This window comes from Fukomys damarensis, unplaced genomic scaffold, assembly GCF_012274545.1.
Source record: "Fukomys damarensis isolate Sample0158 unplaced genomic scaffold, DMR_v1.0_HiC HiC_scaffold_16, whole genome shotgun sequence".
NCBI lineage: Eukaryota > Metazoa > Chordata > Mammalia > Rodentia > Bathyergidae > Fukomys > Fukomys damarensis.
In genome coordinates, this window is record NW_022900928.1 from 83,043,564 (window position 1) to 83,056,377 (window position 12,814).

General features: G+C 36.4%; 1 pseudogene; it reads left to right on the top strand.

The window, feature by feature from the left end:
* The first annotated feature begins 10,400 nt into the window (after positions 1-10,400).
* Positions 10,401-11,647, top strand: LOC104875020 (annotated as a pseudogene).
* Positions 11,648-12,814: the final 1,167 nt, after the last annotated feature.

A 12,814-nucleotide genomic window follows, 5' to 3' on the forward strand; every position in this document is an offset into this window, starting at 1 on the left:
ATTTTCCTTAAATATCAGGCAGGGCAATTCCTACTTTGTCTGTAAGGCAGTTTAAAATAACTGTTTATTTTCTATTTGTATAGGAGTCACATGAAATTTAGCTGCCTTGCTTTAGTCAGCTACTACAGGGGATGAGGAAGGGGACATTGCCAGAACCTCTGTTGTGGGTCCTGGCCTCCTGAGAGTCACCACAGCAAGAGGTGAATTAAACAACAGATAGGAAACGAGACTTACAGTGAAGAAGCTAAGTCTTGGAATATGATCAGTGCTGCTGATGCCAGCAAAGATAGATGTTCCCAAAATCATCTAGTATTTACTGAATACAATTATAGGAAGGAATAGTGTGACAGATATGCTTTGAAGGTATCTAATGATATACCGCCAAATACCTGGTATGACAGAGCCAGGCAGGGGTGTTACAGAGTATGCACTGGTTGTCTTGCTTGGATAGAAAAGCAAAAAAAAGAAAGAAAGAAACCGGTAAGGAAAACAGGTGCAATTAGCAAGCAACCCATCAGGTCAGTGAGAAGCCATAATTCAGGGGAGAAGATTTTGATTGGGTTTACACTGACCTCAGGTGTATGTAACTCAGCAGAGCCCTTCCAACTGACAGACAAGGGCCTAGGTTTCTGTGGCAGTCGTTGAAGGTTATACTCATGGCTATACCCGCCCTATCCACCATCTCACATGCCCATAAGAGTCATGTAGAGCTTTGGTCTGACTTCTGATATAAAAGAATATAGCCAAATTATGGAAAGCAAGAAGCAGGTGCCACTCATAGCCCACTAGTACTTGGCAGGGATATCTGTTACAAGCTACCCCACAGAGAAGCTGAAATAATAGTTCAACACAGAAAACTGAGAGGTGAGATACTACATGTTGTTTGTTTTCTTTAGTAGATTCAACTTTTTAGTCTGAAAATGTTCGCTTTTTCTCTTAAATTTTCTTAGAATTTTCCTTCTAATTCTGCTAGACTGAGTTCCAGAAGAACTCAGGTCAAGGTTGTGTAAGAACTATTCTGTTGTATTATACAAAATTTTGCTGGTTGTATAGACCAAAGATAGTTCATTGGCTAAACATATGGTAGTGAAGAAAAACTTGACCCAAGTGACAGATATCTCCTATGAGCTTAGCCCAAATGTTTCTGACTATATATATTATATATTATAATATTATATATTATAATATTTATAGGCTAGCTTTAAAATGATTGCTATGGCACTGTACATTTTACAGGCCAAATAGTCTAAGAGTTTATAAAATCAGCTAATGAATTATTAACTCTAAAAATATCATGCACAAGGCCAGGGATTTAGCTCAGTGATGCCTCCACCTGCCTCACAAGTGCAAAGACCTGAGTTAGATCTCCAGTGCCAAAAAAAATTTTTTTTGCAGGATAAATTCCCCATAAATACTTGTGACAGAATTTCAAGTGGAAGCAGCCTTATATACAAAAAAAAATCCAATTTCTCTACTGTTAAGTATATAAATTAAAGAAATTTTAGAGATTACTAAGAAAACATTAGTCCATTGATGATAGAAGATGTTATTTCTGGCATTTGAAATGTTTCCTTTAAAAAAAAAGCCACACTATATAAGCTCTGTATAAATAACATTCTGTATGACCATGTTTGATTACAGTACATAATTTAGAATGGAAAGTCACTGTTAGAAAGTTTTTCTACTTTATTCATTGTGAATTAACATTTACATATAGTTTAATTGCATTTTTGGATCAAGATATCATTTTCAATATGGCATAAATTTTCCTTTATTATAAGAATTCTATTTTAGCAGCCATTCTATCTCTGAAGATCAACAATTTATAAGGCAAATGCATGCTGGGGATTTAGCTCAGTGGTTCCAGCGCCTGCTTCACAAGCATAAGGACTTGAGTCCAATCCCCGGTACCAAAAACAAAAACAAAAACAAATATAAGGCAAATGCTTTAACTACTGTATGCTTTTGCTACTTTGTGCTCCTTAGTTGCAATATTTACAAAAGGAAAACTCTACATTAAAAACATTATCACTCTCCCAACCCCACATCTTAGTCAAAGGTTTTTCCTCCTCCTTCAGCTCTGACCTCATTGAGGAATTGTGGGAGTTTCAGACAGGGAATGTACACAATTTAGATAGGATACCAGACATTAAGTGGCTATAAAAACTAAGAAGAAAGGGGTGAACCTAGAGGTAATATTGCAGTATGATCTTGGAAAGGAGTGCTGAATTTTTGGTTTAGGAAAACTCTGCCAGAAATTTATTGTGACATTTGTATTGTGGGGCACTGCCACGGGCTAGGACGATGTCTTTGAAGGGGTCCTTTCCCCTGTATTAGCAATATTCATATGTGGTAGTGTTTTGACTGCCCCAGAAGGAAGTGTATCCAAGTACCTGTAAAAGAATTTCTAGATGGTTAAAGGTGAGAGGAGGTGGATAGTAGCCTTGCAGTGGGTGGAGAGTGTAAGGAGCCCTCTGGGTAACGTGATTTCATTTGGTTGGAGAAATGCATAGTGGAACAAGTTGGGTTAGATGGAGGCCATTTTGGGAGGGACCATTTATGGCTTACTGCACAACTAGGTGAGCTTTAAAGTCTGTCTGATACTTTTTTGTACCCCAGGAGTCTGCTGTTAGATCCTTCAGCTGGGGCTGTACTCCTGGAATTGGTAGCCTTGGTGAAGTGCAGCCCTGTAGAAGTGTTTATCCATGTTCCAATAGGAGCAGGTATTATGGAGTCTGCTATCTAGTAAAGATGGTGGCAGACCCAGCAGAGTGGTAGGATGGTTCTATTAAAGATTTGGATGGTTTTAGCAGTATGACAATCTGATAGAGATATCTAGAAAGGGTCTGTGTTATAATGTTAGGAGTGAAGAGAATGAGTAATATTGAGAAAGGATCAGAACAGGAAAACAAAGGAAGAAAATGTGGTGACTTATTCTGCGAGGAGTCAGAGGGTTCCCTATAGCCAAAAGTCATGGATTATGGTGTTTAGGGAGAAAGATGGTGGGTAATGGGGCAATTCTTCTATCAGAATGGTCAAGAGCTGAGCAAGATATGAAGAGTGAGATTCATGGGGTTCTCCATCCGTGTCTTCAGTCTCTTTTACCACAAACAGCAGTTTGGTGACCTTCAGGGCTATCTATGGGTTTGGTTGGTGTGTACTGGAAAAGAGGAGTCTTTTCTGGAAGGGAGAAATGGACCCAGGAAGAATGAATGACTTGTTAATTTTGCTACTCTTGGGGTACTCAGGATTACTTGAAAAGGCCCTATGCATCCTTGACATGGTTTGGAAGGTTTTATATATACCCAGTCTTCAGATAGTAGGGACAAAGGAGTGAGGTGTGTAGACTGCTGGAGGATTTGGAAAGGGTGGAGTTATCAATTCCAGATAAGAAGACTATGGCTGTTAACTAAGGAATTTTAAAGAAGGAGCATGAGAGGTTTGAAATGGAGATAGAGTATGTGAACGCTATGAGGGGACTTTTGTATAGAACATCAAAGAGGCTGAGCACAAGAAGATTGTGCAGAAGAGACCTGAGTTTGAAAAGGGATAAGGGTTGGACTTAGTTTAAGTGGATCTGGTGGGAAAAGGTGGTTAGGCTTTATTAAGATGGTGGTTAGCCCTTTTTAACTTACCTGAGGATTGGCGTCAATATGGGACCTGGAACTTTCAGGTTATATTTAGAGAGAAGGCTACCTGTTGAGGGATCTATGAGGTAAATTCAGGTCTATTATACCAGTTTGGGAGGAGTTTGGGAGTCTGAAGCAGGGGATGATTTCAGTGAGTAAGATATGTAGTAGTGGAGGATCTTTGGTCTAATGTAGGAAAGGCCTCTATCCATCCTGAGAAGGTGTCACCTAAGGCAAGGAAATACTTTTGGTCTTCATTGAGGCACATAAGTAAAGTCTATTTTCTAGTCAATTGCAGGGAGGGATCCCCAAAATTGAGGAGTGAGGATAGGAGGAGGTCTGAGGTTTCTCTAAGTGCTGGTAGTTTGTCATGTGGGGCATTGGGTAATAATCTTTTGTGGGAAGGTCCTAAAATTAGGGGTGAGATAATTGTGAGTATTTAGGAATTGGAGGAGAGAGAATGATCCAGCATGGAACTGGTCATGGAACGATGAAAGGAATTGGCTTGGCAAACTTTCAGGAATGACCAATTTTTCATGGAGAAACCACAACTATTCCTTTTGTCATCCCCTGACCCCGTTCTTTGGGTAGACTTATTTGTTGGGGTGAGTAGGAAAGTATAAGAGGGGCTAGAAAGCAGGCAATGGAGAGAGGGTTGGTAATGCCTGTTTTGCTACTCCATCAGCCTTGTTATTTCCACAAATGCTATATCTGAGATGTTCATCCCTTGACTTAGGTACGTGATATAATATGTTGGTTCCTAATAGGTGATATAATATGTTTGCTCCTAGACATACAGGAGATATATATGATGTAATAACAAGTTTTTAAAAAGCTGATAGCTGATTGTAGGGTGACATACTTTTGTAATATAAAATTATATTTTTCTTATAATTATATATATTAATGGTGTAACTTTTGAGAAAAACATTTCTAATCTGACAAACTTTTTCTAAGAATATTTCAGAAAATTAAAAATATACTACAAATGCATATAGTTAGCATCTTTGTATAAAGCAAAGGCTTAGGATATTGATCTGTTCTTAATACTATTTGCAATGGAATTTTTAAAAAGATTTTAAACTTTTGCAAAGAATTTCTAGTGTTCACCCATCTTATTAGGATTAAATATTTCTAAAAATTAAGTCTGAAGAATTTCATACATACTTAGATGTCTACTTTAAATTTTATTTCTTTTTTTTTAGACAGAGTCTCACTATGTAGCTCAGGTTGGCCTTGAACTCACTATGTAGCTCAGGTTGGCCTCAAATTCATTGTGATCCTCCTTTCTCAGCCTCCTAAGTGCTGGCACTACTTAAAACTTTATTTCACAATTTGGATTGTACAAACTACTACCATGTGTCTTTCCTTGTTTTTGAAAATGTCTTTGTTCTAGTATAACAGTCATGATTGATGACCAATATGCTGTAAAAATAACTAAGCTGTTTTGCTAAATTAATTCTCTGTGTATTGCTTATAGTCATACCCATGTTCCTCTTGCTAGATAAGAGATTGCCTTTTCTCTTTTACTTTCCTTTTTAATTTTATTTTAGGATTCCCTATTTTTAATGTTCATACAGAGATTTCTTTAACTGAAATACCGAATAGTTTCTTTGGTGTGAAAAACTATAATAGTACACAGGATCCTAATGAGATAATTAATAATGTGAAATAGGAAGTAAAGAGCTAAAGGTGCAGGGCAAGTGGGAAGGGTGGGGGAAAGGTCATAAGGGAGAGGAAAAAAATATGAGAAACTGAAAAAATAGAAACAAAGTGTTTGTAAATGGGGAGGGGAGGAGGGAGTGAAGGGAGGGCAGGGACAAGGGGGAAAAATGAGAATCAAGACCTATTATGTAAAGGTACAGAATCCCAATGATGAATGTAACTGTATTGTATACCTAGATTGTACCAATAAACTCAATAAAAAGAAAAAAAAGAGATAATCTTGCTCAAAAATGTTCTTACTTAGCAATATTGATATTAATTTTTGCACTCCATATTCAAAATTACATCCAGTTCTATATTTGTACCTGTAAAATCCTAAAGATATTCTTAAGTGTAGGTCTTGGTCTTGATAGTAGTAAATTGTGTGGTTTTTATCCCCCAAATGATGGTTCATATCAGTGTGAAAGAAGACATAACTCTCAAGTATTTTCTTGATACCTTTCTGACAAATCTAAGCTCGCTTAAAAGACATTGGCTTTTTTCAATCAGTATGTTTACTATATCTTTTAATTCAAGTCTGCTGTACAGATCTTATTGGCTGGTTTTATGTCTGCCTATAAACTTTGCAACTATTTGTCAAAGTAATATAGTTTTACAACACCAACTGCAAAATTAGGCATGGTTGAACTTGACAATGGACTCTAGATAAACTCAGCCCTAAAACTCTGACATTGCTCAACTCTGGCAGAAAGGTCTTATAACAGTGACTCTACTTGTCTGATACTTCCTGCCCCAAATGTGGGACATTTCCTGACTCTCCAGCATCAGGGAAATCATGGACAAAGCTACAGATAGTTAATTATAAATATCTTCTGAAAAGAAGAGAATATATTCATATGTTGGTGAGGTTGTATCAAAGAATCATTTGTATGCTAACGCTTTCAAAACACGTACAGCTGCAGATACTACAAAAGAGGATTCTTATACATGATTGTCTAAAAACTAAGAGCCCTTTCAATAGATGGAATGTTTACATATCTCCTGATTTTGACTTTTTTTATATTCAACTTCACAATTTATTGGTGTGGTGCTCTTTTAGGCTTGAGCATCAGACTTGCCTTTGCTTATCATCCACCTACCTTTGAGGAAACCAAGATGTCAGGCCAATAAGAGACATGCAGCCAGGTGATGTGGCACCTCGAGGCTCTCAAGATCGAGGCCTGAAATAATAAATGGAGAATTGTATCCAGCACAGCAAGACACATCATTAAACAGAAAAAAGTTGAATATTTCTTTATAAGCATGGCTGTTGTAGCTGCTGAACTCCAAAATAAAATGAAAATACAATAGTGAAAAGTTAGGCTATACCACAGATGAAATACTATTGTCACAAGCACTGAAAAACAGAACTTCAAAAGTTAGGGGTTTTTTTTCTCTCCTTTAAAACAAGAGCCTCCATGAAATCTAGGACATTCACAGCTTTCTACTCCTCTCCTCAGACCTGATGAATAAACAAAATATGCAAATGATGACTCTAGAAAGCATGGATCCCAGTTTTTTTTCCAGAAGAAAGTGAACAATGAGTTTAAAATGGCTGGAAGTGATAAAGCAAGTGAGATTTGCATTATTTCTCTATACTCCCTCCACATTGTTGCTTACTCTAAAGTACATGTAAGCAGAGAGATAGTGATGTGAGGGAAATAAGCCACTCTATCTCCTCATAGCTAGCTTTGAGCAAATCTTTTCTCATTCTTTTTTTTTTTTCTGTTCCAGGAATCTTTTTTGCATTCTTAACCAAATACATAGATTTCTTTGATTTGACCAGTGGACAGCAGGTTCTTCACCTACATATGAGTCTAAGAGGCCAGTAATTGTTTCTTAAAATTCTATTTTAATGAGCAAGGTTTTGTGCATTGATTTGTCTCTTTCCTTGTCTATTTAATAATTATTGTCTTAGCATTCACTATGGTTATAGAGTAAACTGAGACCAATATAATAAGCCCTTAAGCCAGAGGTTAGTAGCTAATATTTTTTAGTACTGACTACAGGAAAGTGCATGCATTTGGTGCATTTACAGTGAGGCATGGGTTCTTTAGCTTCTCCTAACATGCATGTTCTAGGAAATATCTAAATTGGATTGTTATATAAAATACTCCTTTTGTTTATTTCAATTTATTATTTGAAAATATAGTGTCTTACATTTGTATTGTTGGTTTTTCACTCCAGATATCTTATTTTAAAAAATAAATGGAGTAAAGTAAATGATGCTACATACACACAAATGCAGCTTTGGGAATCTTAAGAAAGGGGAATCACAATTTCAAGGTCAAAGTGGGTATTTTTTGAGAACTTTGTATTGTTAGGCAATGAGCATAAAATCAGACATATATTTGAAATGATGCCCTGGGAATTAAGTAACAAATAGCTCTTATTCATTCAGATAGAATTAGAAATACTTAAATCAACAAAACGTAGGGCTATTTCCTTCTATTTTACAGTATCTATTATGTATTTTGGCCCTCATTTACACTTTCAGGTTCTGACTTAAATTAATAAAAAATACATAGACATATTACTGAAATTCCAAATTTTAACAATCTATGGAAAAGCACAGATGATACATTCTAATTCACTTATTAATATTTATTCACTAGGTATCACATATATTTAAACTATTCAAAAAATAGAGTAAATGTTTCCAGACAAGTCTTACAAAACTTCTTAGAACACATGAAACCTCTCTCTTTGGTGGGTGGAGGGGAATTGAACTTAGGGCCTCATGTTAGGCAGGTGGAATCTCTTTCTGTTTAAAACTTATAAATATTGCCTCAAGTGTAATAAAGAAAAATTATAAATTGTGGAGAATGAGTAGATTTATAAAACTCATTTGCTTTCCTTTCCCAGTGCAAAGACAGGGAAGGAATCTAAGACCTCAGTATCACTAAGCATGTGCTCTACCACTGAGCTACATTCAGTATACATCTGTGATTTTTATGCAAAATTCCTTCTTTAATAATCTCTCAATTCAAATATGTCACAAAATGAATTTGGAAACATTTAAACTTAGATAATAAATTAATTGTATTGTCCAAGTTTGAAATAAAAACTTTCAGTTAAATATAGAGGCTTTAAGAAATTTATACACAGTGAATTCAAGGGCAGTGTGAGTGAAATACCGAGATCCTGTCTCAAAACCCAAAATATCATATATATTTACCAAAACAGCTCATAAGAAAAATACAACCATGAGTTAATAAAACAGAAATCAATCCACTAGAAAAGATAAACAAGATGGAGTGTAATAACAAGAAAGGAGCAACAACAAAACTCACAATGAAAATAAGAAATATTTATAAAAACCATTTATATTTTAATTTCTCAGAAAGGGTAAACTCTGAAAAAGAAACAAAAGAAAAATAAATTGGAGATAATCTGAATATGCATTAAATAATAAAAACTAGATCAGTTGGTGGGCTATACTATAAATTCTTGAAATTCTATTCTTGATATAAGTATATTTATAATACCAATGAAGCAACAATAAATGTGACCATAATCTTCTATAATCCATTCAGAAAAACAAAGGACAGCACTCTATTTTTCAAATCTCAAATTTTAAAAGTAAACAGAAGTTTCCTTTTCCCTTTTTTGGGACACACTGTACAGTTAGTTATTTAGGTCTAAATGCAAGACAACATGTAGACACACTAAATTTATAAGAAATATCAAGAAATATTTGTGCTTCATTCTAAAGTGAGATTTCATATGATTGGCAGCACAAATCAAGAGGAAGAGATGACTTATCACACACTTATGGTGGTAAATTGTACAGTTTGTTTGGCAAGTACACCTGAATTTCTGCATCAAAAAATTTCAAAGGTGCACTCCAGCAGGTATAAGGCAAAAATATGAAATAAGAAAATTTAAAATACAGAAGAAAGTATAAGAAAATGACTTTCTCATCTGATAAAAGTGGAAAAATGTGGGAATCATGATTATTAGTTGCAAGTGTTGTTAACTTTAGTAACTCCATTTTGTTAAGTTCCTCCACCTGAGAAGGTGGTGTATTTCCTTTGTGGAATTCCTGAGAGTTGCAGCTTCTTGTCTGTGACCCTCAGACGTGTGGTTGTCTGGGTTACTACTACCCATGGTGGTTGTTTTTGTTGAGCCTATTTTCTCTTTCCTGTATGAACTCTTGTTTCTGTGGAGCAGGTGTTGAGGTTACTATGGTAATCCTAGCCCATAATAGTTTGTGGGTTTTTTTTCCTTTAAAAGGCTGATGCTTGCCTGCAATAAAGGTCGCCTTGATCAGACTCTTGTCTTGGCGTCCTTCCTTTCTCTCTGCCCCATCTCCACCCCGCTGCTTTTTCAGGTTTGAGACACTGCTGGACAGTGCTCTGCGTTGCCGGCTCGCAACAGAAAAATCTTCAGATATATATTTTTAAATGCACAAATGGTAAGATGAGTGTAAAAAGATACCAAAAAAGTAGTGATTTCTGTTCAGCATAGAAAATCCTTGATGAAATTAACCTGAGAATCAAAATTAGAAGAGATATTTCCATTCTCTACAAGTGATAACTAGAAAAAAAACTTATTAAAGACTATCCTCAACAAAAATATGAGCACATAATATAGGCAAATAAATCACAGAAGGGCTTGCAGAGAAAAGAGGGGAAAAGCAGGTCTAAAGTAGAGGATAATGGAAATGACTATCAAATCAGTAAAATTCATCAAATTTGAAGAAATCTGCATTTTGTCAGTAACAGAAGTAGGAACTATTGCTCACCTCTGTCTGGGTCTCCATCTAGGTCTCCATCTTGCTCTCTATGCTCTCCTTCTCAGGAATTAAACCCAGGATCTTGTGCTTACCAGGCAGGTGCTGGCTCCACTAAGCTACATTCCCAGACTCTCTGCACTGAGTTACCGCCCCAGTCTCTCACTCTCTCACTTGACTAGTATCACGTGGAGGGCTAAAGCTTGAGCTAATGCCAGAATTGGTATCAGGTGCAGGGTTTCATGTGCTCTCATGAAGTTCCAGAAGAATAGAAGACAGCATCCCCTGATTGGTATTTGGTATAGGGCTTGACTCAATCCCACAAAGATCTCATGCCAGAAGAATTGAAGATAGCATTCTCCATGATTATCAGATCCCAAGTCATTTACAAAGGCATTTCCCATACCTTGTCTCTGGCAAGCTTAAAATTTCAATACATGAAAAGTGAGGCTTCCCAACAGCAAGGCTTCAACAGGAGATGACAAAATGAATTTGTGGCCAAAATCCAAGTAGCTATCGTAGAGACTCTGCAACAGCATCAAATCGCACTCTGAAAGCACTTGAGACCCCAAAAATGATGGAAAAGCAATAGGAGGCAGCATATGTTGCGGCTGATGAGATCATGAAGTTTGAAGCATTAATAAAAAATGATCTCCAGGCAAAAGAAAGTGCATCCAAGGCTGGTTAAGATACAGCAGACCATACAACTACCAACTTGTTAAACACTTACTCAGATGATGATTACATTAAAGAAATCCAGAAGCACCAAGAAGAATATGCTTTTCCATGAGAGCAAATGGAGAAAAGATAGCAGAGATTGTTAATGGACTGGTTCATTGCCCACAAAACACAGGAGGAGGGTTAGCATGAGGAGCAGCTGATACATGGGCTCACGTGACAGTCCTAGCAGAAGAACAGGAATGCTGTGCAACTCATGCACATTCAGTGAGAAAATGTTTTATGGCAAAACAGAATTTTCAGAGAAAAACAGTACGTGGAAAGATGACTTAAAGATCTCCAGGAGGCTCTTGATCAATAACCAACTTTGAGGTGAGGGATTTGGCTCAGTGTTTCCACAGCCTGCCTGGCAAGTGCAGGGGCCAGAGTTCATCCCCCATACAAAAAGAAGAATTAGAAGAAGAAGAAGAAGAAGAAGAAGAAGAAGGGGAGGGGGAGGGGAGGGGGAAGAGGAGGAGGAAGAAGAAGAAGCAATTTTGGCAAAACAAGTCAAGATTGATTTTTGAAGAATGAATTCTCAGAGAAAAAGAAGTTCATGAACAGATTGCTGTGTAAAGAGTTCAGGCTTGTTATGGAAAGCACATAAAATATGTTGTGAAATTTGGAACAAATATTTGATTTGTCCTCTAATGTGGCAGGCTATTGAATGTTGACAAATAATATGATTCCCCCTAAGATGATAAGTGATTGGAAGAAATTTTTCTGATGGAAAGCCCATACATGAACAAACCTCTCAAGTATATGTCTGCTAATCCCTCTGAGGGAAAACAGAGAACTGGATTAAAGAGACTTGTTAAATAGCAAATATTATGAAGAATATAAGAATATGGTTGGAGAGTAGGCTATACCAGAAGTAATGACATATAATTTACTCTGCTTCCACAATTCTATACTGGGCCATAAGCTTCACAGACTCAAAAATTCTCTACATCCTTCTCAAATTGAGCCAACAGAGCCTGAACTGCCTTCATTTGCTATTGAAGGATACTTACTGGGAAAACAGTTATTGGGAACACTATCACTTTAAAGATTCTACAAAGACAGTTTCCTATTCTGGTACTTTGTATGGGCACTCTTTTCCAAGCAGCTATCCAAGTATTTTATGAAAAATACTTGAAAATTGAAAAAGTCAGTGAGGGCCTACCAATTCAAAAAGAAGGTAGAGAGGTTTGATCAGATCTGCAAGAGGAAATTAAAGAAAGCTAGGACTTCACAATGTAACTTCAGGTGCTCCAGTTTCAGTTGAACCATCACCAGAAACTAAAGATGAAACTGCATCTAATATACAAAATAATAGAACACTAAAAGCTGAAGAAGTCAAATCAAGTGATAGTGATCATTTCTATAATCTCACTATACATGCTCAATTTGGTGCAAAATAACAATTGCTGAGGAAAGGAAAGAGCATTTAGATGTTATTAGTTAACATCATAGTAAATATTATTAATGAGATAAGTGTGAATCAAAGGTGGAATCTTTTTTTTTCCTTTTTATTGAGTTTATTGGTACATTGTAAGTATACAGTACAGTTAAATTCATTACTGGGATCTTGTACTTTTACATGACAGGTCTTGGTTCTCATTTTTTCCCCTTGTCCCTGCCCTCCCTTCACCCCCTCTTCCCCTCCCCATTTACAAATAATTTATTTCCATTTTTTCATTTTCTCATACTTTTTCTTTTCCCTTATTCCCTTTCCCATACCCTTCCCACTCTCCCTAAACCAAAGGTGGAATCTTGATGGTTTTTCAAAAACCTTAAACCGAGTACAGTTTCGAGAAGAAGCTCTCACTAGTTACAAATGGTGATAAAGAGAACACAAACATTTTGACTGTGGATCCTATGGTGTCAAAAGAAGGACCTCTTTCCTCTTCTGTATTTGATTTTCTCTTATTACTAAGTATTTCAGATACTTTCTTGCTGAGTTGCATGAATGATATCATAGCTGAAGAATTTTCACATAAAATTGCTCATAAAGTTATTAGACAACACGACAATGCTTAAAACCAAA